Source organism: Natrix helvetica (genome assembly GCF_964273705.1).
Source record: "Natrix helvetica genome assembly, chromosome: 3".
Classification (NCBI taxonomy): domain Eukaryota; kingdom Metazoa; phylum Chordata; class Lepidosauria; order Squamata; family Natricidae; genus Natrix; species Natrix helvetica.
Window position 1 is genome coordinate 2,082,613 of NC_138549.1, and position 25,793 is coordinate 2,108,405.

The 25,793-nt window shown below is 45.8% G+C and overlaps 3 protein-coding genes across 6 annotated transcripts in view; 2 read left to right on the forward strand and 1 right to left on the reverse strand.

The window, feature by feature from the left end:
• EPSTI1 (epithelial stromal interaction 1) overlaps positions 1–25,793 on the forward strand; it is a 577,346-nt gene that overhangs the window by 116,994 nt on the left and 434,559 nt on the right. The window lies entirely within an intron of this gene.
• Positions 1–25,793, reverse strand: part of LACC1 (laccase domain containing 1) — a 384,759-nt gene that overhangs the window by 40,025 nt on the left and 318,941 nt on the right. The gene's annotated exons all lie outside the window — the stretch shown is intronic.
• The window catches only part of ENOX1 (ecto-NOX disulfide-thiol exchanger 1), a 367,889-nt gene continuing 344,603 nt past the window's right edge, over positions 2,508–25,793 (forward strand). For all 4 annotated transcript variants that reach the window (XM_081947904.1, XM_081947907.1, XM_081947905.1 and 1 more), the window contains exon 1: positions 2,508–3,023. The gene's annotated coding sequence lies outside the window, so the exon portion shown is untranslated. The remainder of the gene's footprint in view (positions 3,024–25,793) is intronic.

The window sequence follows — 25,793 nt, forward strand, 5'->3', positions numbered from 1 at the left end:
GTTCGCCCCAGTTCAGGCGAACCGGTAGCAGCGGCTGCGGGAGGCTCTGCCCACCAACCCATACGTCATTACAGAGGCTCTTGCACATGTGCAGAAGGTTCTGTGCATGCACAGCAGTGCCACGAACTCCCAGTTCTGAGCCGGGAGCAAAGGTAAGAGGAAACTATAACTGAATCCCAGGCAGATTGGACGGCCATCCCTGCACATCTGCAGAGGATAAACTGGGGAGAAGACATCTGTCTAAAATGTCCTCGCTGGAATTGTTATTAGCAGCTTCCCACTCTGCTTCACGTGAGCAGGAGGGCCGAAGGAAGCCTCTGCAGCTGCTTTGGGGTGAGGAGCCCCAGTCTAAGTCTCTGTAGGCTTTTTCTCCCAGCCTTTGGCAGCCAAACAGCCTCAGGAGTCTCCTCAGCGCCTAAGGAACTGCAATTGTTGAGGATCAGAGGGCTCCTCGCTGCTTGTTTTCTTCCAGACGTTTCATGACCCAACTAGGCAACATCATCAGTGCTAGAAGGGTTTGGGCGGAGGAGGAAGAGGAGGAAACTGTGGGGTCCTTGGTGCTCTCTGAGCTTGTTTGCTTTCTTGGAGACGTTTCATTACCCAACTGGGTAACAACATCAAGGTTCATATAAGATGAGGATATGCCTGCAGAAAAGGAGGACTTTGGGGATTAAGATATGATGATACGACATGAACATAATACGATGAAATGATAAACAGTTGCAGGAACTGAGTATGTCTAGTTTAACGAAGAGAATGATGATATGATAGCAGTCTTCCAATATCTCAGGGGCTGCCAAAAAGAAGAGGGAGTCAAACTATTCTCCAAGGCACTTGAGTGTAGAGCAAGAAGCAATGGGTGGAAACTAATCAAGGAGAGAAGCAAGTTAGAACTGAGGAGAAATTTCCTGACAGTTAGGACAATTAACCAATGGAACTACTTGCCTCCAGAAACTGTGGGTGCTCCATCAGCTCCATGGAGGTTTTCAGGAAGAGATTGGCAACCATTGATCTGGAATGGTCCTCTAGGGTCTCCGGCTTGAGCAGGGGGTTGGACTAGAAGACCTCCAAGGTCCCTTCAGACTCTCTTATTCTGTATTCTGAATTCTTTCCCGGCTGCTTACCACCTGCGTCCGTGGGAGGCTTGCACCTTCTCCGGAAAAGGGATCCTGGCTACTCAAAGCTTGCTCTCTGTCCCACCACAGAGATGTGGCCTCCTCCTCCTCTCTCCTTTAAGGCTGAGAGATGAAGACGGGGCCAAATAGGAGAGCTGAGATGGAAGATTAGACCCAGAGCCCTTTTCACGCTTCCCTCTGCATTGCTTATTCCGCTCAAATCTCCTTCAAGGAAAGCTTTTCGACTTCACACCTATGGACAGGTATATAGGTGTGTGTATATGTATATAGTGTGTATATGTACATGTATGCATGAGCCTATGTATATATGTTTATGTACATGTGTGTAGACATGCATACAGTATATATATATATATATAGCCCACAGCTTGAAGATGGCAGGTGTGATCCTGCCGAAACGTTGCAAAGACAATCTCAACCTTACACGGGAAAAGACCCGAATACAACAAAACCAGCATACCTACACCCGTGAAAATCTACGAAAATATATATATAAAAAGGCAACATTAAAAATAAAAATATGGGTTTCTGCCTGCATGATTTTCTGTGATGAGCAGAAGGACAGAAAGAGGGAGGAGTGAGCTCCCTCCCATATTTGGGCATACCAGGGGTTGTAACACAAACACATACTTATTTCCCTGGCTTAGCTAATAAAGGAGGAGAACGGGTGGTGTAGTGGCTAGCAAGTCTTCCTAATATGTAACACATCCCAGGTTCAAATCCCAGTAAGGGTATGGCTAACTGATGAGAGCTAAACAGCTTGAAATGGATCCATACTAGTCTCCCTTTATTTATTTATCAGCACAAATACAACATATATATATATATATAATGTTGTATTTATACTGATAAATAAATAAAGGGAGACTAGTATAGATCTATTTCGAGCTTTGTTGTAACACAAATACACACACACACACACACACACACACACATACATAAGATACATGTATGCACATATGTTGCTTTTTTCCTGATTTTCTTTGTTTCCTTCCCAGTTCAGCCTTTGGTCCTAGGATCACTTACTGGTCTCCCATCCCATCCCAAACCCTTCTGGGTTTTTGGGTTAGTTGCTTGGCCAGTGCCACCCTGCGTCTGTGTGTGTGTGTGTGTGTGTGTGTGTGTGTGAGTGAGTGTGTGTGTGTCTTGCCCAGCCTCTGCCCTCGCCCCCTTTCGAAAGTGCCCAACTCTCTCTCCTCGCCCTCTCCTCCGGGGAGTGGGGGGGGGGGGAGAGAAACAATATTCCCTGTCCTCCCCCTCCCCACCCTCCCTCCCTCCCGTCCTCGTTTCCGCCCACGACCAGGGCGTTCGCCGCCTTTGGAAGGCAAGCCAGCCGTGCCACCACGCCGGAGATCCACCCAGCTGGCGAAGGGAGCCGGCCTCCGGGTTGCCAGCAACGCGTTTCCCCGGGAAAGGCGGACTCGCCACGGAGGAGGAGGAGGAGGAAGAGGCGGCGGCGGAGAAGGAGGCGGCGGCGGCAGCGGGGAGAAGCTGAGCCTCGGGGCGGCTTCCCCCGCAACCAGCGCCCTGCCTGGCCGGAGACCCTCGCCCCTCGCCAGGCGCAGGGAAGCCCCCCCTCTCGCCCCCTTCCTTCCTTCCTTCCCTGGCGAGGCTTTGCGCCCCTGGCCGAGCGCTCTTTTGTCTGCGGCTGCCCAGGGATTCCGCCCCGCTCCCTCGCAAGGCAACCAGCCAGCCAGCCAGCCTCGGCCGCCGCCGCCGCCCCTCCTTCCCCGGCGAGGCTTCGCCCAGCCTCTCCCGCTCGCTCCTCGCCCACCCGGGCTGCCGACCAGCCGCGCGCCGCCGCTGGAGAGCCCAGCGGGCGGCTGCTGGTGCCGCTGCTGCTCGCCCCTGCCCGTGCCAGCCTCTGCCAGGGAGACCCTTGCCCAGGTAAGGGGGGCAGAGGGAAGGGAAGGGGCGGATGGCAGCAGAAGAGGGGGCACCGGGGAAGCCCAGCATCCATGCGGGGAGAGCCCGGGCGGCGCAGGGCAGCGACGGTGGGAGCTTGTGGGGGGCAGAAGGAGACAGCAGCAGGCCGGGCAAGGCAAGGCAAAGCGCAGGCAGGGCGGTGGGAGGGGGGGGCACCGGCTGCTGCTCTCCCCTCTTTCCTCTGGCCGGCCCTCGCCTTCCTCCCCGGAGCGACGTAAAGTTTGCGCCGCGCGCTCCGGCCCTGGGTACCCGGGCAGCAAGCCGAAGTTTCTGACCCCGCGTGGTGGTTTTTTGGGGGGGAGGAGGAAAATGCATGCCTTGCGGAGGGGCCCCGGGGTTCTTGCGACCCCCTCCCCTGGGGTCCTTAGGGCCCCCGCTGGAGCTTTGCAAGGAGTTGCTTCTGACCTTGTTTGGGAGCCCAGCTGTGCGCAACGAAGCTGGCTGGGAGGGTGATTGGAAGGAGCCCCGAGGGAAAGCCTTTTTTTTGGGGGGGGGCATCCTCTTGGCGTCCCGGGGGTCCCTTCCGACCCTACCAGGGTTAAGGCAACCTGCCCTCCTTTTTGGGGGGAGTTAGCTTGCGGTGTGTGTGTTTTTTAAACAATACTTTCTTTGCGTTTTGGAAGCAAAGGGATAGTCCCAGTTTTGCGACCGTTGTGTTTGGTTGTTGCTTTTAAAGAGACAACCCTACAAGGCTTCCCCCCAAAAGGAAGGTTTCCTTAAAGGGCAAGCAAAGCTTTTGCAATGGGAAGCCTTGGCAGGTTGTCTCCGAGACTGTAAACAGCTTTGGACTTCTTATGGACTTCCTCCTTGCTGGGTGCTGTTGGCAGAAAGTTGGCAAGGGTTGACCTCTGCCCTCTTGGTTCCCACAGTTTGCTTGGGAGAGCTGGAACATCCGTGGATCTCAGTCAGTTGGGCTGGGAAGAAAACTTGAGATAAGACCAGGAACTGTCCTTTCATGGAGAGAAACAAATCTGGGGTGTCCCCTCCTCAAAAAACCCCGACTTTGCTTATCTGCTCTCAATATTTTAGCTTTCTGCTTTGAACGAGGACTCGGGAAGAAGGGAAATCTTTTTCTCTCTTTCTCTGGCGTGCTGGACTGACTCACTTCTGGCTTCCTTTGCCAATCAGAAGAAATTTGTTCTGTCTGGAAGCAGTGGCCTTTTGGGGGAAAACATCAGCCTGAAAATGTAATATCATTTTGAGATACTTGCATAGAAGGTCCTAAGAAACGGAGTTGCTAATTCAATAATCGCTAATTGACCCAGCTCTGCCTTTTTCTGAACTTGCTTTTTTTGCAAAGACAAAAAAAATGGGGGGGGGGGCTGTTGCTGCTTTACCTGTTTAAAGTGATTGTGGTTGCAAGTGATTTCTCCTTGCCTCTGGAGCGAACACACCCCTCGGTCAAAATGTATAAGGTTGTCTGCAAGCAGTTCTCCTACCACCTCAAACCTCTTGGGAGGCCAATTTCTTCCTTGTTGTAGAGACGCATGCAACTTGCAGCCCCTCCCTGTGTCCAGAAGGGATGATCAGATAGATTCCTGTTTTCCAATGTTGCTTGTTTGTTTCTGTCTTCAAGCCAGCATCGATTTGCTCGCTTGTAGTTCTCTTGGCCGGATTTTCAGACGTGGTTTGCCATTGCCCCCTTCCTAGGGGCTGAGAGGGAGTGACTGGCCCCTAGATCGCCCAGCTGAGTTCGTGCCTAAGCAGGACTCGGGGCTCCTGGTTTCCTAGCCTTTTACCATAAACGCCACCTCAAATTATTTCTCCAGCATTTCACTGAGTCCAGCTTGGAAAAAGGCATTTTTGCTAGTATGGTAGCCTCACATACTTTGCTGGAGTAACATGTTATTGCCAGAATGCTGGTTCGGCATGGTTTGCTCTGCCGATCCAGCACCATAGTGAATGGAAGACTTTTGAGATTTCTCGGTGCATTTGTGCATCTTTTTTTAAAATAGTTTACAATCACTGCTATCCAGCAGTACAAAAATGCATAACCAAGGAATATATGGCAAGCCACCAAGCATATGTTTTACAGATACGTGAGGAAAAAATCCATGCAATACGTGTTGGTGAAACTCTAGAAGTGGGAGATGATCTTTTGAAATCCATGAAACATGAAACAATCCAGGACGTATATGCACAGTGCATTTAACCAGCACATCCTTTAGACTCAACTATTAGCTGGCTTAGATGGAGCCACGATCGGCTAAAAGTGGCCTTCGCCAAGCTCTGAAACATGCAGAGAGCACCGTGCTGAAAAGACAGGAAGCCATACAACCTACGACCACAATGGAGCCCCAAATCTATGTCGTTAAGTGAGAAATTTGCCAAGTGAGTTTGGCCCCATTTGTTCTGTGAATCACCGAAGTCATTAAATTAATAACAGGGTTATTAAATGTTTCCCTGTTGACTTGGCTTGTCAGAAGGTTGCAAAGGGGGATCACGTAACCCCAGGACACTGTAATCATCATAAATGTGAGTTGCAATGGTCGTTAGCGTGAAGTCTCTTTTTTCAGTTCCGTTCTGAGTTCGAACAGTCACTAAATGGACTGTTGTAAGTCAAGGACGGTCTGTGTCTGAGATCTGGAACGATGAGGCACAAGTTGGTCTTATCATGCATTGAGGATGATTAGCAAATGGATTTGGTGATGCCCAGGAAAGTTGTTGTTGTCTGTTCTGTCCACCGTGACCTCTGCATGCCTGAAAACATTCCAAGTTTTTGGAATAAAAAAATCCTTTGTAAGTTGGACAGGGGAAAGTCACAGCTAGAGAAGCGATGGTAAATTGGAGAAGAACAGTTAATAGATGGCAGAAGGCTGGGGAGAAGCTTTGATGATGATGATGTTGTGATCCATTCAGTCGTGTCCAGCCCTTGGCGATTCTACGGGCCAGCTCTTTCCATATCTCCTGATCTTGCATTACTTGATTGGTTCTATGCCTGGTGTCAGCTACTCTGTGAAATCCTTGGGTATGCCTTCTTGTAGTCTTGGGTAGCAGTGATTGTCAACATCTTTCCTTTAAATGCACTGAGAAAACCTCAAAAGTCTTCCATTCACCCATGGTGCTGGATCAGCAGAACAAATCTTGCCAAACTAGCATTCTGGCAGGTCCTGTAAATGTGTGTTACTCCAGCAAAGTATGTGAGGTTATCATACTGGCAAAAAAATGCCTTTTTTCCAAGCTGGACTCAATGAAATGCTGGAGTGGTAATTATGGTACCAGACAGTGGTGGGATTCAAGGAATTTAACAACCGGTTCTCTGCCCTAATGACCAGCTGGGTAGGTGGGGCTTGGTGGTCATATAACTGGATGGGTGTGGCCAACTCAACGTCACTCAAGTCGATGGGTGCTTTGTCTTAGCTGTTACAAGGTCATAAGGGTTAAGCGGAGAAGCAGTTTCTGTAAGCAGGGTAATCAAGATTAGGCTAGAAACAACACCAGGATGTTTCCTTCCTGCCTTCCTTACAGGATTAGCCCTGTAAAATGGAAAAAAACAAAATGAGATTTCTTCCAACAACTGGTTCTCTGACCTGCTTAGAAAGTTAACAACTGGTTTTCCCGAATAGATGCGAATTGGCTGAATCCCACCACTAAAAACCAGGAGCCCTACTTGGTATTTGTGCCTAAGTCAACTGGGCGATCTAGGGCCTGTCACTCTCTCTCAGCCCTAGGAAGGAGGCAACGGCAAACCACTTCTGAAAATCAAGCCAAGAAAACTATGGGCGATGGAATCAATGCTGACTTGAAGACACAAGCGAACAAGCAAGGTTGGAAAACAGGAGTTTATTAGATAATCCTCCGGAGTACTGGTTAAAGCTCCAGGCCAACAGGAAACAGAAAACCACGAGTCTTGCTTAGGTCTGAAAAAGCAGAGAGATTTGGATCTCAATGGCTTAAGAAGTTACGGCTGCCTTATCAACCATTCCATGGGGGTCAACAAGCAGAGTCCATGTAGGTTTGCTTTGGGCTTCTAGGAAGGAGGCCCAGGTGTTGCATGATTTTGCAATGTGTGTCTTGTCATGGTCATGGAAGGTCAAGATTCTCCATGAAGGAAGTCCACTCCCAAAGGATGATGGAGTCCAAGATGCTTGAGTGGACACTCAGTTTTCCAACCCAAAGTTGAAATTGTTTTTTTTTTAAACTGGGGAAGAAAACTACTGTATTTTTAGAATATAAGATGCACCATAGTATAAGACGCACCAAGATTTTGAAGAGGTAAACTTTAAAAAAATGTGCACTCTGCAGGCCTCCCAAACCCTTCGCACACCTCGTTTTTTGTGAAAAACTGGGCATGCAGAGTGTTTGAGAGGCCTGCAAAGTGTTCCTGGGGGCTGAAACGAGTAAAAATGCCCCGTTTTTTGGGAAAATGGGACTGGTTTTTTTTTTGCAAAAAATAGGGCATGCAGAGAGTTTGGGAGGCTTGTAGAGTGCTCTTGGAGGGTACAGGGGGGGGGATGGACATTTTTTTGCTCATTTTTGCCCTCCCCAGCCCTCAGGAGCACTTTGCAGGCCTCCAAAAACCTCTGCACATCCATTTTTGCAAAGGGGTTTTTTGGGAGGCCAAAAATGTTGTATTCAGTGTATAAGATGCACCCAGATTTTCACCGTCTTTTTTTGGGGGGGGAAGGTGCATCTTATACTCTGAAAAATACGGTATTCAGATCTCTCATGTGATATGCGAACCTTGCCTCCAGCACAATAAACCTTGGGTACATCTTCAGTACACTTGTGAAGGAGAGTGATAAAGTCAACGGATACATTTAGAAGGCCGGACCAATGCATCTCTGGAAATCACTCTGGAAACCGCTTCTTCCATAATGGAGAATATTTGTAGCTCAGGGTTGAAATGAAGGCTCCTTGGTGCTCTCTGAGCTTGGTGGTTGTCTTGAAATGTTTCATTACCCAAATTAGTTAACCTCATCAGTAGAATGGTGTCCTAGTTAGCACTTAATGTTACCTAGATGGGTCCTGAACCATCTGCAAGAAAAAAGAACCAAGTTCACAGAGCACCAGGGATCACATGGTCATTTTAGTCCTCTACATGCAACCCCCTCCCTTCCAACACTGATGATGTTCCCTAATTTATTATTATTATTATTAATTTATTTCTTAGATTTTTAGACCGCCCCCTCTCCCAAAAAGGGACTCGTTACCTAATTGGGTAATAAAATGTTTGCAAGAAAACAACTCAGCTCAGAGAGCATCAAGGTCTTTATACTCCTTCTCCTCCTCTCCACAAACCCTACTTCCTCCTAGCACTGCTGATGTTCCCTAGTTGGGCAATGAAACATCTGCAAGGAAACCACCGAGTTCAGAGAACACCAGGGACCCCAACGTCATCGTCCTCCCCCCCCAAATCCCACTCCCTTCTAGCACTGATGATGCTACCTAATTTGGGTCACGAAACATTCTAACAACCCAACTCTGAGGGTAGCACCAAGGCCACCTCAAATTGCTTGCTCTTATGGTTATTGTGTGGTGACAGAATAAGCCAATGCTCTTTGCTCACCACTAGTTCTTGCTTTCCATTGTCCTTTACAGGTGTACTGACTCCTTTTCAAGTTTAGTTAGTTTAAAAGACAAAGGGGTGGAATCCATGGGATTCTAGAGAATTGCACGTCTAGAAATTCAGGACCATGGAGAGAGACCAAGTACCGGCCCAGACAGTTCCTAGGTTGCATTTTTTTAGGCTAATCAAGAAAACAACCAACTTCCCAGGTTTATTTTTTATTTTTTTGCATACTGTATTTAAACCACCAAGGTTTTCATTACTCGATCAGAAGAGCGATTTGGAGATCTGCCTTTCTTAGGGCTTAACAAATCCAAATTAGTCAGCTTTAACTGTGCCGAATTGCTCAGCTCCTGTGGTCTTTTGCAGGCGATTGCCAAGGCGAAAATGGCAAAGATTCGTAGGCCCTGACTGGATTTTGGTCTTCCCTTCCTTCATCTTATCTGTACAACGTCTTCTTTAAGATCTGTCGATCAGAACTGGTTGGAAATTGTCAGAAATAAGGAGTTCCTTTCTTTGCCAAATTGCACATGTTGCTTGGACGGTAGACTTCACTGTGTGCAACATAGAGGGGGCCTCCAGCACAGGAAATACGAATCGGTGATTGTCACACAAAAGAAGGGGAGAACAAAGATTTTCTGGCGTAACTTAGGGAACACAGAGTCCTCTTCATTTGATAAGGAGCGCTGTTTTCTTTTCTGGGCCTCCTAATTACATTGAGCGGTTCTAGGAAATATCGCATGTGGTTTAATCAATCTCTCCGGCGCGCGTCCTGATGGCTGCTTCCCTCCTTCCATCTGCAGACTTTCTAGAAAGAATGATTGCCAGGCACTTTGGACAAAGCGGCTGGTGAGAAGATGAGGTCATGTAACCTTCTGTAACCAGAGAGCGGGAGCCATGGATGCTGAATTTCCCCGCGCTTGGCACTGAAATTGTCTTGAAAACTCTGCATTAATATTAGCAACAATTTGAAATCTCAGCCAGGTAAAAAAGGAAGTCTGTTTGTTTATTCTCTGCTGGAGTAAAACCAGGGGTAAAATTCAGCAGGTTCGGACAGGTTCTGGAGAACCGGTAGGGGAAATTTTGAGTAGTTAGAAGAACCAGCAAATACCATCTCTGGCTGGCCCCAGAGTGGGGAGGGAGTGGAGATTTTACAGTATCTTTCCCCTGGAGTGGGGAGGGAATGGGGATTTTGCAGTATCCTTCCCCAGGAGGGGGGAGGGAATGGGAATTTTACAGTGTCCTTCCCCTGGAGTGGGGAGGGAATGGGGATTTTGCAGTATCCTTCCCCAGGAGGGGGGAGGGAATGGGAATTTTACAGTGTCCTTCCCCTGGAGTGGGGAGGGAATGGGGATTTTGCAGTATCCTTCCCCAGGAGGGGGGAGGGAATGGGAATTTTACAGTATCCTTCCCCTGGAGTGGAGAGGGAATGGGAATTTTACAGTGTCCTTCCCATGGAGTGCGGTGGGAATGGGGATTTTACAGTATTCTTTCTCTGGCGTGGGGAGGGAACGGGGATTTTACAGTACCCTTTCCCTGGAGTGGGGAGGGAATAGAGATTTTGCAGTATCCATCCCCTGGAGTGGGGAGGGAAGGGGAATTTTACATTATCCTTCCCCTGGAGTGGGGAGGGAATAGGAGTTTTACAGTATCCTTCCCCTGGAGAGGGGTGGGAATGGGGATTTTACAGTATCCTTCCCCTAGAGTGGGGAGGGAATGGGGATTTTGCAGTATCTTTCCCCTGTCATGCCCACAAAGCCACGCCCCCAAAGACACACCACACTCACTAAACCACGCCTAGAGAACCGGTTGTAAAAAAAATTGAATTTCACCAATGGTGCTCCATCACTGGAGGTTTTTAGGAAGAGATTGGACAACCAATTGTCTGAAATGATACAGGGCCTCCTCCTCCCTGAAGAGGGGGTTGGACTAGAAGACCTCCAACGTCCCTTCCAACTCTGTTATTCCATTATTCTGGCATCCTGGTGTACCCTTCAGTTATTTTGGATGGTAGCTCTCAAACTCCGTCACCCTGTCTAGGATTAATGAGAGTTGAAGGCAGAACATCTGGAGGACATTTGGTGGTCTGTTCTACTCATTTCCATTCCCTCTTCTAGCAGCCAGCAGTCTGCGGCCATGGAGAATGATGGATCTCCAGTGAAGTGTCCCTCCAATGTTTTTCCTATTTGTTTTTTGGCCTTCAGAACTCTAGGCGTTCTTCCAAGCTTGCTGCTATTTGTCTCTTCCACCGGCGGCATTTAGCGTGGTAGGCTCAATCCGAGGGTGGCCAGGAAGCTGAAATATGCCCCAATTCCTGTCCTGTTGTTGGAGAGGGGGCAGGAGACCCCCCCTCAAGCGACCATGGAAGCCAATCTGCTGAGTACTTACTGATTCTCTGAGGGCGAAGAGCTAACCAGCCTTGTGCTTTCTAATGGATGGAAGGAGCAGATGGCAAACGATGAGCTACGAAACTTCAAGTGGATCTCGCAGGGGGGGGGGCACCAGAAGGAGCAGGTCATTGGACAGCTGCTTGATTGACATCACCTAAATGACTTTGGTTCCTGATGAGGAAAGCTCTGCACAGATCCTCAACTAGGGAGGGTGCAGAGACCAAGTGATGGCTCTAATATGAACAATGAAAGATCAAGATGGAACGCATCAAGGTAGTCCTTGGCCTACCACCACCGATGAGCCCAGCATTCCTGTTGCTAAGCAGAGGTGGGTTGCTACCGGTTCACACCGGTTGAACAGACCAGTAGTGGAAATTGTGACTGGGTTGCCAAACTGGTAGGGACAGCAGGCTTGCCACATCCCCAAACCGGTTCCCCCAGTCACCGCGGCATGGTGTTTTTTCCCCCTGCCATTTTTAATGTTCTGCATATGCGCAGACCTATTTACAGGCAAGGGCGCATGTGTGACGATCACCAGGAGACTGTGAGTTCTAGTCCCGTCTTAGGCATGAAATCCATCTGGGTAACTGTGAGTTCTAGTACCACTTTATGGGTGACTTTGGTCCCGCTCTCTCAGCCCAACCCTTCTCACAGAGTTGTTGTCGTGGGGGACAATAGGGGGATGGAACAGCATTAGACAGACAACCGCCTTGAGTTATTTATAAGAGTAATAAAGGAGGAATATAAAATATATAGTAAGCGTTCAAGGCCTTCGCCGCCAGCTGGTTTCCTCCCTCTGCATTCCCAGCCTCTGGCAAGGGAAGAAAAGGAGAATTTAAACCAGCGTTTTTACCAAACGATCCTTGTACATCTCCCAAACAAACAGAGGTGCGAGTAAAGGTGAAAATGGCAAATGTTGGACTAGAAAGAGAACAGAAAAGAATTCAGGGAGGCTGAAGGCGCCGTTTGCAATCCACAGGTGGCAAAGTCAAAATACAAACAGCTTCCTGTCGAAAATGAATTGGTTTGACAGAATCCAAGCAAAAGGCTCCATCTGGAGGGAGCGTCACAATTGGTTGGGTTTTTCCAGAGACGTTTTGCACATTGGCAGATATTTTCCATCAGTGTCTCTTTGTTCTCCAATGTGGAGAACAGTGTAGCTGGCAGCAGAGTCGGACAGTGAGGAGGCTGGTGAGGGCTCTGTGTCGGGGGCAGAGAGGGGGTCAAGGACGCCTGGCAGTTCTCAGCTGCCTTTGGAGCAAGAGAGCAGTGAGGCAGAGGAACAGTTAGAGCCTGTTCCCAGTGTGCGCATGCGCAGAGCTGCCAGAAGAAAACAACAACTCAGAAATCAGGGTCAATTTGGGAGTAAAGTCCCAAGTCAACCCTGATTCCTGAGTTGTTGTTGTGAGTAAAGTCCCAGATGGAAGGTGACTGGCCCCTCCCATAGGACATAAAAGAGGAGCGAAAGGGGAGGGGGCTTTTGCAGGAAACAATTCGTTCGTTCGGTCGTTAGATTCGTTTCAGGAGTGTGAAGATCTGTCCGTGACTCTCAGAGACTCTGTGCCCAGCCTTTCCTTGCACAGCACATTCTCCCCCTCCTCCTCCTCCTCCTTCCTCCTCCTCCTCCCTCCTCCTCCTCCCCCCACCCTGAAACATCTTACTCCAATTTCTCCTATTCCACTATATCATTTTTGCTGGATTGTAAAAGTTCCCTCACAATCTCAGTTGTCGACAAAACTTCCCTCAAGTGTCAATGCTGGGAGGAAAGAGAAGATGTCGTCTGCAGAAGGATCAAAATTCAACTTTTCTCATAACTCCGAGTTTGAGAGGCCCTCCATCTCAGGCAGATTGCTCCCCCTAACCTCCGTTTATGCAACCCTTCAAGTTACGAAGTCCTACTTTCCAAACCCATCAGCCATTATTCTTTTGTATTAGTTGCTGCCCTGAACTGTCCCCCCTCCCCCCCAACTAAAGTCAGTGAAGAAAACAAATACATTTCTTCCACCAGGCTGTGTGACTTTTGAGTTTGTAGACCCCGGTCTGCTCCCAACGCCAGCAGCACCTTTAAAATGATTTGTTATCTGCTGAATCCAATATGGTTTGTGAGGAGATTACACTCCCCTTCTTCCAGATAGTTTTTCCCTGTACTCCGTTCTGTATTTCTGAAGTATTGATCTGCTAAGGCTTCTCCACAGAATTCCTGGGTTCTTTATATGACTTTTTTTCTACCCTCACTAACAAGTAACTGAGGTGAGGGTGGTTTTTCTTATTTGTTTATATGCAACTGTCTGATTTGAAGTCCTCCTCTCTCCTCACCCTTACCCTTACCCTTACCCTTACCCTCTCCTCTCCTCATACTTACACTTACCCTCTCCTCTCCTTTCCTCACGCTTACACTTACCCTCTCCTCTCCTCACACTTACCCTCTCCTCTCCTCATACTTACACTTACCCTCTCCTCTTCTCACACTTACCCTTTCCTCACACTTACACATACAGTTACCCTCTCCTTCCCTCTCCTCATACTTCTCCTCTCCTTATGCTTACACTTCTCTCCTCTCCTCACACTTACCCTTACCCTTTCCTCTCCTCACAGTTACATTTAACCTCTCCTCACACTTACACTTACACTTCTCCTCTCCTCTCCTCATACTTACCCTTACCCTCTCCTCTCCTCACACTTAAACTTACCCTCTCCTCTCCTCACATTTACACTCCTCACAACTTACACTTACCCTCTCCTCACATTTACACTTACCCTCTCTTCTCACACTCACACTTCTCTTCTCCTCACACGTACACTTCTCTCCTCTTGTCACACATACACTTCTCTTGTCACACTTACACTTCTCTCCTCTCGTCACACTTAGACTTCTCCTGTCCTCACACTTACACTTACCCTCTCCTCCCCTCTTCTATATCTCCTCTCCTATACTCTCTACTCAGTCTCTAAGCAAAGATTCTCTTAGGTCACCAGAGAAGGCCTCCGAGGGCAGAGCTAATAGTTCAACAGCTTTTTGAACTCTCTTATCATCTGGAGGTTGAAACGCAGCTGTTTTTTCCTCAGCTTTATAGAAACATCTTGGCAGTTTTTGTGAGGGCTCGGAGATAGTTTGGCTTTTGTTTCTCTCCTTGCTGGGAAAATCTTGGCTCCTTCTAACCCGGTTTTCCACAGGGACCTATGAGGAATCTCTGAAGGGACTATTTAATTATTGCTTTCAAAACCCAGCCTTGATCTTCAGAAGTTAGGAGTATCTGACTTCTCAACATCCAATCTAATTTAGAAGGTGCCCGCAGGGTTTGCATAGGTGCCCTCTGGAAACTGGCTGGATTTTTGCAACCCTCTTCAGATCCGATAGCCCTGTTTAAAAGTGCTTCCTGTTATACGCAGCTTATAACTGAAGCAAGATTTCAGATAGGAATCTTAATGGTGTTTTCCTGTGAACAGATGACATCTCTTAACATCTGACTCTCTAGTCTAGATTGTACCCAGATAAAATGTCAAGAATCCAGAAGGCTCTTGACAAAGTTGAACACTGGGCCCTATCCAACTGGGTGCAGTTCAGTGTGGGAGAATAGTTAAGATCCTACAAAAGGCCAATGCAATCCTAGGTTGCATCAACAGAAGGACATCATCAAGAGAGACCATGAGAACCCCCTGCTCAGGCAGGAAACCCTACACCACTTCAGACAAATGGTTGTCCAATCTCTTCTTAAAGACTTCCAGTGTTGTAGCATTCACAACTTCTGGAGGCAAATTCTGTTCCTCTGATTAATTGTTCTAACTTGTCAGGAAGTTTCTCCTCAGTTCTAGGTTGCTTCTCTCCTTGATTAGTTTCCATCCATTGCTTCTTGCTCTACACTCAAGTGCCTTGGAGAATAGTTTGACTCCCTCTTCTTTGGGGCAACCTCTGAGGTATTAGAACACTGCTATCATGTCTCCCCCAGTTCTCTTCACTAGACTAAACATACCCAGTTCCTTCAACCGTTCTTCATATGTTTTCGTCTCCAGTCCCCTAGTCCTCTTCCTTGCTCTTCTCTGCACTCTTTCTAGAGTCTCCACATCTTTTTTACATCGTGGCAACCAGAACTGAATGCCGTATTCCAAGTGTGGCCTTACCAAGGCATTGTAAAGTGGTATTAACCATTCACGTGATCTTGATTCTATCCCTCTGTTTATGCAGCCTAGAACTGTGTTGGCTTTTTTGGCAGCTGCTGCACACGGCTGGCTCCTATTTAAATGGTTGTCCACTAGGACTCCAAGATCCCTTTCACAGTTACTACTGTTGAGCGAGGTACCACATATACAAATACAGAGTATATATACAATACAAACCACATATACGCATACCAAGTTTTGCCTACAAATCTGCAGTTAAGTGACTTTCCTAGCTACGTGGAGCCTGCTCTTACTTGCAGAGCTGCGATTTATTGCTGTCTTTGGCCTCACATCCGGTAGTGAGCCAAGCAGCCGGTGAACCCATGTTTCTCTGAGCCACGTGCTGAGATCTCATCCTTGGGCATTCAGCCCATGAGTTTCTTTGAGAGAGAAAGAGAAACTCGAGGGATGCTTCTTTGAGAATCCCTTCACCCAAGGAAGAACATCAAGCTGCACATTTAGGCAGTGGGAGCCTGGCACCCCGATGCATCGTTAAATCACATGCTCCGTAACGATTCAATTATACTCTGCTCTCATTAACTTGAGTTACAGGGCAACCGGCTCCCATTTTCCAGGAGAAAGTCTTTCTTTTGTTGCCATGAAATAAAAGCACATTATTTTGCGCCAGCCGCAATTAACTCTTTTCACCTCTCCGAGGGTGATATTTTGCTAAGTTCTGAGAAGTCAATAGCATGCAAATAAGAGATCAGAGCGCCACGTGGAGGTGTGAAGCACAATGCACACAGGCACACACAAGGAAAAATAAAAAAACCCTCAGAATCCTGCTGCTTCAGATTCTTATTCTGGCTTCCTATACCCGGATATCACCAACTTTGCCACCTTTTCCCTTAAACACTTTAAAAAGAATCAAGACGGCACATCTACGGAAGCCGGGAGGATCTAGCCAAGGTCTTCCTTTGTGGCTGACAGTGAACTAATAATGTACTTTTCACTGATATTCTCTTTTGCTGCTGTAACTTAGTCTGGGGTCTCCTATCGAGGTGAAGGAGCTGGGTCCATAGCTGCTTGGCTGCTTGTAGAATAGGAAGGGATGATGGAGATAGGGAGATGAGAGAGAGAAAGAGAGAGGGAGGGAGGGAGAAAGGGAGGGAGGGAGGGAGAGAGAAAAATTGGGGTTGAGATTGAGTTGAGAGGTCCTAGGTGCTCTCTGAGCTTGGGGGTTTTTTTGCCAGGCGTTTCGTTGCCCAAACTATGGTAGGTAATGTCATCACTGGGCAACAATACAGACTGATGACGTTACCAAGTTGGGTTACGAAATGTCTGCAAGAAAACAAGCAAGCTCAGAGAGCACCAAGGACCCCTCATTTCAACCCTGAGCTGCAAATATTCTCCTTTATTGAGATTGAATTTCCTTCCACTTAGTCTTTTGGGCCACTGCTCTTCTCTTCCGTGGTTACTCTGATGCAAGCGGGTTGAGTTGGGATAGGATCCTTTATGTTTGTGCTCCATGCATGCGAGGACTTCTAGGTCCAATCACATTTAGCCAAATAAATTTGCTCTACTCTACATTCCAATACTCTACTCTACCTACTCTACTCTGCTCTGCTTTACTCTACTCTACATTCCAATACACTACTCTATATTCCAATACTGTTCTCTACTCTACTCTACATTCCAATACTCTGTTCTGTTCTACATTCCAATACTCTACATTCCAAAACTGTACTGTACTGTACTCTACATTGTAATATTTTACTCCACTCTACTCTACTCTACTCTACATTCCAATACGCGACGCAACTCTACATTACTCTACTCTACTCTACTCTACTCTACTCTACTCTACTCTACTCTCTACTCAAAATCTTTGTGTGGAACTTGATTCCTAGATTCTAAATGGACCATCTGTGCCTTTCTCCTGGTACTGATACTGAAAGAGTTTGCCATTGCTTTGTTCTGAGTAATTTTTCAAAAACATCTCCATTTAACCCAGCCTTGGGTTTTATTGCTAGTTTCCCATCAAATTTCTAACCAGCCCTGACCCTCCTTAGCTTCCAAAGCCAGACCAGGCCACCAGGAAGATGCTGCTGCTGATGAATGTAACCAGGGTGTCAAGGACAATTCATACACCAATTTTTTTGTCCACGAACACCCTCCCTTATGTAAAAGGAAGTCTATCAACTATAATTTATAAGTATTACAAGAAACTAATTACTTTATCTGGTTCCCAGGGCACTGATTAAAAAGTACATTTGTGAATTACATTACCAGAGCTGTCCCTTAACTATGATGTATGTGTATTCATATTCAGATAGGACCATATAAAAACTTTCAAAGACATGGTGCAAGATTGGAAGAAGTGGAGAGACCTGGCCCATTGAATTGCCAAGAGCAGAGGTCTTCAAACTAGGCAACTTTAAGACTTGTGGACTTCAACTCCCAGAATTCTCCAGCCATGACCTGGCCCATTGAATTGCCAAGAGCAGAGGTCTTCAAACTAGGCAACTTTAAGACTTGTGGACTTCAACTCCCAGAATTCTCCAGCCATGACCTGGCCCATTGAATTGCCAAGAGCAGAGGTCTTCAAACTAGGCAACTTTAAGACTTGTGGACTTCAACTCCCAGAATTCTCCAGCCAGCATTGGAACGCTGGTCTTAAAGTTGCCAAGTTTGGGGACTCCTGGCAAGAGTCAGACTTGATTGAATAGATAACATCTTTCTCAATCATCATCCATAATCACTCATCATCATCAATCACCATATAGTTTTCTGGGAAAAAATATGGAAGTAGTCCCCATTCTTCAAGGATGCTTTCTCAACCATCTGGCCTACAACGATGAGATTTCCGTGCTCCTCCATCCCAATCATTAACTCAGTCTGAATTAGTTGTTCTTCTGAAATCAGCCAAGATTGTCTGTAAGCCATCATCAAGCCTATCTATTGGGACAAGTCAAAAAAGATGTAAATGGTGGATTCATCCTTGTGGTTAGCAACCTCTCTTAAATATTCATTCAGAAGTGGTGTTGGCCATCAACTTGCCTTTTTTGACCTTGGACATGTGCTGCTATCTAGGTTAGCATAAAACCATTGTACTAATTAGCCAGGGCAAAGAAGACATGGAGAACAATGAAGTTTCTTCTCTGAGTTTGTGGGTTGGTTTCCAAATGTTTCATTACCAGGCTAGGTAACCTCTTCAGTGGAGTTTAGGAGATGTCAGTGTTGGTTTTCTGCTGATAAGGGCTTCATGTGGTCAGTGGGTCTTGTGATGGGGAGGTCACATCAAGTGAGGGTTGTGTTGTGATGGGTCTTGTGATGGGTCTTGTGATGGGTCAGATGTAAGTCATGTCAGGTGAGGGTTTTGTGATGGGTCATGGTGGGTCAGATGTGGGTCACATCAAATGAGGGTTTGTGATGGGTCTTGTGATGGATCTTCTGATGGGTCTTGTGATGGGTCAGGTGTGGGTCACATCCAATGACAGTGTTGTGATGGGTCTTGTGATGGGTCAGATGTAAGTCATGTCAGGTGTGGGTTTTGTGATGGGTCATGGTGGGTCAGATGTGGGTCACATCAAATGAGGGTTTGTGATGGGTCTTGTGATGGATCTTCTGATGGGTCTTGTGATGGGTCAGGTGTGGGTCACATCAAGTGGCCTTTTTGTGATGGGTCTTCTGATGGGTCTTGTATGGGTCACGTCAAATGACAGTCTTGTAAAGGGTCTTCTGATGGGCCAGGTGTGGATCAATCAGGTGAGGGTTTTGTGATGGGTCTTGTGATGGATCTTCTGATGGATCGTGATGGGGCAGGTGTGGGTCATATCAGGTGAGGGTCATTGAGAGGTGAAGTGCTATTGGGGGTTGTGTGGATTGGTTGAGTGTCGAGAGAATAGCAATCATAATTTGGGGGCTCAAAGGAGAACAATTCTTGAACTCCTTTTTGGTTTCAGGGAAGGAAAGAGACAACGATGTGCGATGGAGTTCTACCTATTCAGTTATCACACACCCCCATCTCTCTTTTTGCGTTAAAGAAGTAGAAGAGCAAATATCAATAGAGAGGAACATCCCGTATCTCTTTCTGACTAATCACGACATGACAGTTATGAACTTTATTGAAGGGAGGATGACTTCTCCAGTGACAAATGACATCCAGTTATGTCGTTACTCCCAACCGTCCTTTTACACAATTGTAGACTACAATTCAGAGAAAGAGGAAGGAGCTGCCCAGCCTTGTTCTTTGATTCCATTCTACTCCTGGGTGTAGTTAGAAAGAGAAGGATTTGGGGAGAAGGTCACCCTCAGGAATCTCTCTCTGCCATTCTTCTGGCTCTTAATCACAATATGGCAACTTTTCATTTTTGTTTAAAAAATTGTGGGTAATGTCCCAGGAGGAAAGAGGACCATAACTCAGCACCCTCTTTAGAGAGTCACTTTGAATGACCTTTTAATGTGCATCTTCCATCCGCCCTTAAAAACGATGAGAAATGAAGAAGAAACAGAAATGGAATATGTAGAAGTAGAAGAAAGAGAAATAGAATCAAGATCACATGGAGGGTTAATACTATCTTACAATGTCTTGGGAAGACCACACTTGAAACATTGCATACAAATTTGGTCATCATAATATATATTTAAAAAGTTGAGACTTTAGAAAGTGCAGAGACGAGCATCAAAGATGATTAGAGCATCGGAGGCTAAAACATATGAAGAACGGTTGCAGGAATTGGGTAAAGTCTAGTTTATTGAAAAGAAGGACTAGGGGAGACATGATAGCAGTCTTCCAATATATCTAAGAGGCTGTCACAGAGGGAGTCAAGCTATTCTCCAAAGCACCTGAGGGTAGAACAAGAAGCAATGGGTGGAAACTAATCAAGGAGAGAAGCAACCTAGAACTGAGGAGAAACTTCCTAACAGTGAGAACAATTAACCAGTGGAACTACTTGCCTCCAAAGGTTGTAGGTGCTTCATCAGTGGAGGCTTTTAAGAAGAAGTTGAATAACCATTTGTCAAAAATGGTATAGGTTCTCCTGCTTGAGCAGGGGAGGGGGTTGGAATAGAAGACCTCCAAGGTCCCTTCCAACTCTGTTATTCTGTTTAAAAAAGTCATTTCTTCTGACCATTACATCCACAAGGATCTTTTCATGGTTCCCATTAGTGTAAATCCACTCTCTTTGCTAGTACTCCTTAACATAACACTTTCCGCTTTTAGTTCTCAAGTTCTACATCTTATTTATGCTCATCCACTTTCCATTCCTTCTGTTGGACATTATGTTTTTTCATGTGGAATTTTGACTTCTTCCAGTCCTCGTATTTCTGTTCTCATCTATTTACAGGTTTTTAAAAAAATCTTTTCTTTCTTCTGCTTCTTCCCTCAAGATCCACTCCTGACAAAACTGAAAAATGGGCATATTTAGAATGTCTCATCACCCTTGCGTTCATCACTAATGCTTTCAGTCTGATGCGATAAGCCATCAAATTAATTGTGCTTTCTGATTTTATTCATCTTTTTGCCGCGTGCACATATGGATTAGACATGCTCACAGAGTATTTTGGAAAGAAGGAGCCTTTTTCTTAGCAGATATTCAGCAAATGTCCTTCCACTTATATATTTTCTCCTCTTTTATTTATTTTGAGTTTTGGACTGCAGTTATTCCAAAAGTCACATACTTTTTTTTCAAAAAAAATGTGTCGGTTTCTTCAGTTATCTGTGGAGTCTAGCATGTGACTATCGCCAAATGAGGAACCGAAATCTTCTTTTAAATATAAATAGATACATGAAATGAATACATGAAAGAAATATTGAATACAGGTAGTCCTTGATTTATGACCACAATTGAGCTCAAAATGTATGTTGCTAAGTGAGACATTTGTTAAGTGAGTTTGGGGCCATCTTACAACCTTTCTTGCCACTGTTGTTAAGTGAATCACTGCAGTTGTTAAATTAGAAACACGGTTGTAAGCAAATCTGGCTATTTCATTGACTTGGCTTGTCAGACAGTCAGAAAAGAGGATCACTGCAACTGTCATAAGTACATGCCAGTTGCCAAGCATCTGAATTTTGATCACGTGACCATAGGGATGCAGCAACAGTCATAAATGTGAAAAACGGTTGTAAATCACTTGTTTCCGTGCTGTTGTAACTTTGGACCGTCACTAATTGAATGGTCATAATTCAAGGACTACCTGTATTCCACTGGAGGTGGCTGAGCCCTAAGTAGAGGACTTATTGGGGGCTGGAAAGACCTCCATTAGGGGGTCTCTTCCAATGGTTGTGTATTAAGTTGCCCATCCAATGCACTTAACATATTTAGTCTAAGAAATTTATTCTGCAGTGACTAATGTGATGTGGACATATGTACCGTTTGTGATTAATTGGGATGAATTTTCTTGCTGGGTAAATGATGATGAATGTTTGAGCTCCCACTGTATGGTGTTTGTTTCCAATTCACTATTTCCTTGCCTTTATTTGTTTCGAAATGTATTTTTCAAGTGGTTCCAAGCAATGATTTGGAAATACCTGAAGCAGAAGGAATTTTCATTGGCAAAGAGTGGCACTCGGCATGCAAGACAGTCCTCGACCTACGACCAAATTAAGCCCCAAATTACTACAGCTAAGCAAGACAGTTGTTAAGTGAAATTTCTATGGAGGTTCTCACTCAGGCAGGTCATGGTTATGCCAAAGGTCTCCTGCTTGAGCAGGGGGCTGGGCTAGAAGACCTCCAAGGTCCCTTCCAGCTCTATTCTGATTCTGATTTTGAAAAACAAATGTTTTAGTCTCCAGGCCTTTACTCGTCTTAGTTGCTTTTCCCTGCACTTCTTCCAAAGCCTTAACCTCTTTTGTCATCCTCTGACAAGGTTGACACAGCCTTCCGTCCTTCCGAGGTGGGTCAAATGAGGAGCCAGATTGTTGGGGGCAAAAGGCTGACTCTGTAAACTGGAAGAACTGTGAAGCGGTATATAAGTCTAAGTGCTTTTCTTTCTTTCTTTCTTTCTTTCTTTCTTTCTTTCTTTCTTTCTTTCTTTCTTTCTTTCTTTCTTTCCTTCCTTCCTTCCTTCCTTCCTTCCTTTTTTCCTTCCTAGTGCTTAGAATGCAGTATTGCAGGTAAACTCTGCCCACAGCCTGGAGATCAATCCTGACTGGCTCAAGGTTGACACAGCCTTCCGTCCTTCCGAGGTGGGTCAAATGAGGAGCCAGATTGTTGGGGGCCAAAGGCTGACTCTGTAAACTGGAAGAACTGTGAAGCGGTATATAAGTCTAAGTGCTTTTCTTTCTTTCTTTCTTTCTTTCTTTCTTTCTTTCTTTCTTTCTTTCTTTCTTTCTTTCTTTCTTTCTTTCTTTCTTTCTTTCTTTCCTTCCTTCCTTCCTTCCTTCCTTCCTTCCTTCCTTCCTTCCTTCCTTTTTTCCTTCCTAGTGCTTAGAATGCAGTATTGCAGGTAAACTCTGCCCACAGCCTGGAGATCGATCCTGACTGGCTCAAGGTTGACACAGCCTTCCGTCCTTCCGAGGTGGGTCAAATGAGGAGCCAGATTGTTGGGGGCAAGAGGCTGACTCTGTAAACCGCTTAGAGAGGGCTGTATAAAAGCACTGTGAGGCGGTATACAAGTGCTATTCCTATTATTTTTTGTAATCCCCGAAGGAGTCATTACGGGCATTCTCCTGCACAACATCAAGACAGGCGTTGGGTTTGATCACCGCCAAGTCAAGAAATCCTTCGTCTCATTCCGGTGAAGGCTGACAGATGTCGCTTGCTGAGCTGCAGAGGCCTTGGCAAGCTAATTATCCACATCAGATGACAGTTGAGGGACTGGCACAGTGGGAAGGCTGACAGACGTAACGAGGAGGAAGAAAGGCCCAGATCGAGGCACCGAGGGGCTGGAGAGCCACCCAAGAAGTCACACTGCCATGTGCTGAGCTGTGACCTAACCCCGAGACTGGTTGCATCATTGTTGAAATGTTGCCAGGATGGGACATCCTTACTAAAGTCAACCCTGCTGTGGCTTTGTGAGCTTGAGTGTACCCACCGGAATCGAATGGCACTATGGAAAGGCACAACAGGGCTGTTTCTCGAACTAACCAGCGAGTTATTTTCAAATACTCAAACAAGGTGTTAAAAAAGATTTTCACATGGAGATGCTTTACTTCACGAGCATCAAGTCGATGGCTGGTTCAGTTTCGCCCAGAAACCAAAGATTTTTGCAACCCTTTTTAAAACACAAGTAGTTCTCGACTTACATTTCGTGACTGTTGGAAATCACAACAGCACTGGAGAATGCGACATAATCATTTTTCACACTTACAACTGTTTCAGCATCCCTATATTCATGGGATTAAAGATTCGTGGCGTGATTGTTTTGGAAGGGTGTGAATGAACCCTTGAAAACAATGGTCACTATTGGTAGAGACAGAAGCAGCCGTGTTTGAAGCAGCAAAGGGGACCTGGGGAACGATGTGGCTGCTTTCATGATCAGAAAGGATATGTGTTACATGCAATCTCACACTTTCTACAGCATTGGAATGATATGTACATCCTTAGATTGTAGACAGATGATACCAAACCACAGAGATAAGTATCCACAGAAGAGAATAGTTTTATAGCTCAGGGTTGAACTGTGGGGCCCTTGGTGCTGTCTGAGCTTGGCAGGGGCTTTTTTTGGGGATGTGTTTCATTACTAAACTAGGTAACTTCATCAGAAGGGAGGGAGGTTGGAGGAAAGAAGGAGGAGGAGGAGGAGAAAAGGAGGAAGGAATGAAGGGAGAAGGAAGAGTAGTAGTAGTAGTTGTGGGATCCTGGTTGCTCTCTGAGCTTGATTGTTTTCTTGCAGACATTTCATTACCCAACTAGGTTACCTCATCAGTGTTAGAAGAGAGTAGGTTTTGTGAAGGGGAAGGAGGAGGAGGAGGAGTTGTTGAGTTCCTTGGTGCTCTCTGAGCTTGGTTATTTTCTTGCAGATGTTTCATTATCCAACTAGGTAGCTTCATCAGTGCTAGGAGGAGGAGGAGGACTGTGGGGTGCTTGTTGCACTCTGAGCTTGGTTGGTTTCTTGCAGACATTTCATTACCCAACTAGGTAACACCATCAGTGTTAGAAAGGAGCAGGATTTGCTCTCTGTTTAAACAAGCATAGGTATGTAAGAAAAGGTAAATATATAAGTACTTATCTCTATAGCTATAGAGGTATTGGAGGTAAATGTATACATACAGCTGTAGGAATAATGCAAGAATAGATAGAGTTGTAAGGTTAAGCCTAGAATATAGATATAAAATGAGAGATCAATACCACCATTGCATTCATAGGAACGGTAGTTTTAAACATGACCTATCCGTGAAAAATGATCCTTTTTGAAAGCAAGAATAGCATCAGGGGAAAAGGGACTGAAAATGCATTTGGTAAGGAGAAAAAAAATCCAAATAAGTTGTGTAAACACCTCATTCTTTTTTTTTCTCTCTCTCTCTCTCTCCGGCAAAGCAACGATCTTATCTCTGTAATTGAAAGTAATCTTCTAAAGGCACTTTTTAACTAGAGTTACACAATCGGTCTTTTAAATCAGCCGTTATCTCCTTCCAAATTTCACTGTAAATGTTATGGCCTTGTATAACAAGCTATATTCTGGGCGGTTGGAAAGATGGATGCCTCTCTTCCTTTCGCTACCCTTACTCGGGTGCAATAAAGATTTCTCATGTCTCTCCCCCTCTTTTGCATTGAATTTCTTGGAAAGCTGTCCGAATCGTCCTTTTCGGTTGTTTTTCCCCGTCAAACAGAAATCTATCCAAACTCTCTTCATTGGATCGCATTTTCTTTTTGCTTAGCTTCTCTTGAGAAGACCAGTTCTGTGTTCTTTCCTAAATTCCCTCTGGAAATGATGGGTGGTTTACGAAAAATTGGGGATTTAAAATGCATAACCAATCTTAATTGAACCGGCCGCTGTTTAGCAGACATGCCAGTTTTCAGTTGGATTGTCTCCTGCTTTGCACCATCCAAAGTAGTTTTTGGCAGCGTGCTTCTGTTTACTTAAGATGTCCTCTTTACCTCGTTTGCATGCATTTATATAATTTGTGTAAGGGTGTCAATATGCTAATGATATAAAATGATGTAAATGATGTAATTTGCATCCTTCGCATGGCATCATGACACGAACGAGGCGAGTGGAATGCTTTCAGGTTGAACAATCCCTCTCTCTGAATGCTAATTAAATTCAGATGTACCATTAGGCTACATTTGAGAAGACCGAACGTCCTGGGTTTTTTTTCCTAATCCATATGATTTTCTGACAATCACATCCATCCTTGTGGATGGTTTTCACCCGTGCTTCTTGGAGTCCCCATTTCAGAGGTGGTTTGCTCCTGGTTCGGTCCGGATCGGGCGAACTGGTAGTAGCGGAGGTGGGAGGTTCCACCCACCTGCCTGGACGCTTCTGCACGTGTGCAAAAGCATCGCACACACGCCCCTGAACCTGTAGTAAAAAAATTGGCAACCCACCACTGGCGCATTTCTCAACTTGGTACCTTGTGTGGACTTCAACTCCCAGAATTCCTCAGGTCAGCATGGGAGAAATTGATGCAGTTTGGGGAAATTGAAGTCACGCAGCTTAAAGGCAGCAAGGTTGAGAAAGGGGGCTTGTGTTTGTCCAAGGAATCATCCTCCAGGTCTGAAAATGTCTGATCCTTGGAGAGAGGGGAAAACTACATTGATCTAGATAGATAGATAGAATAATTTTATT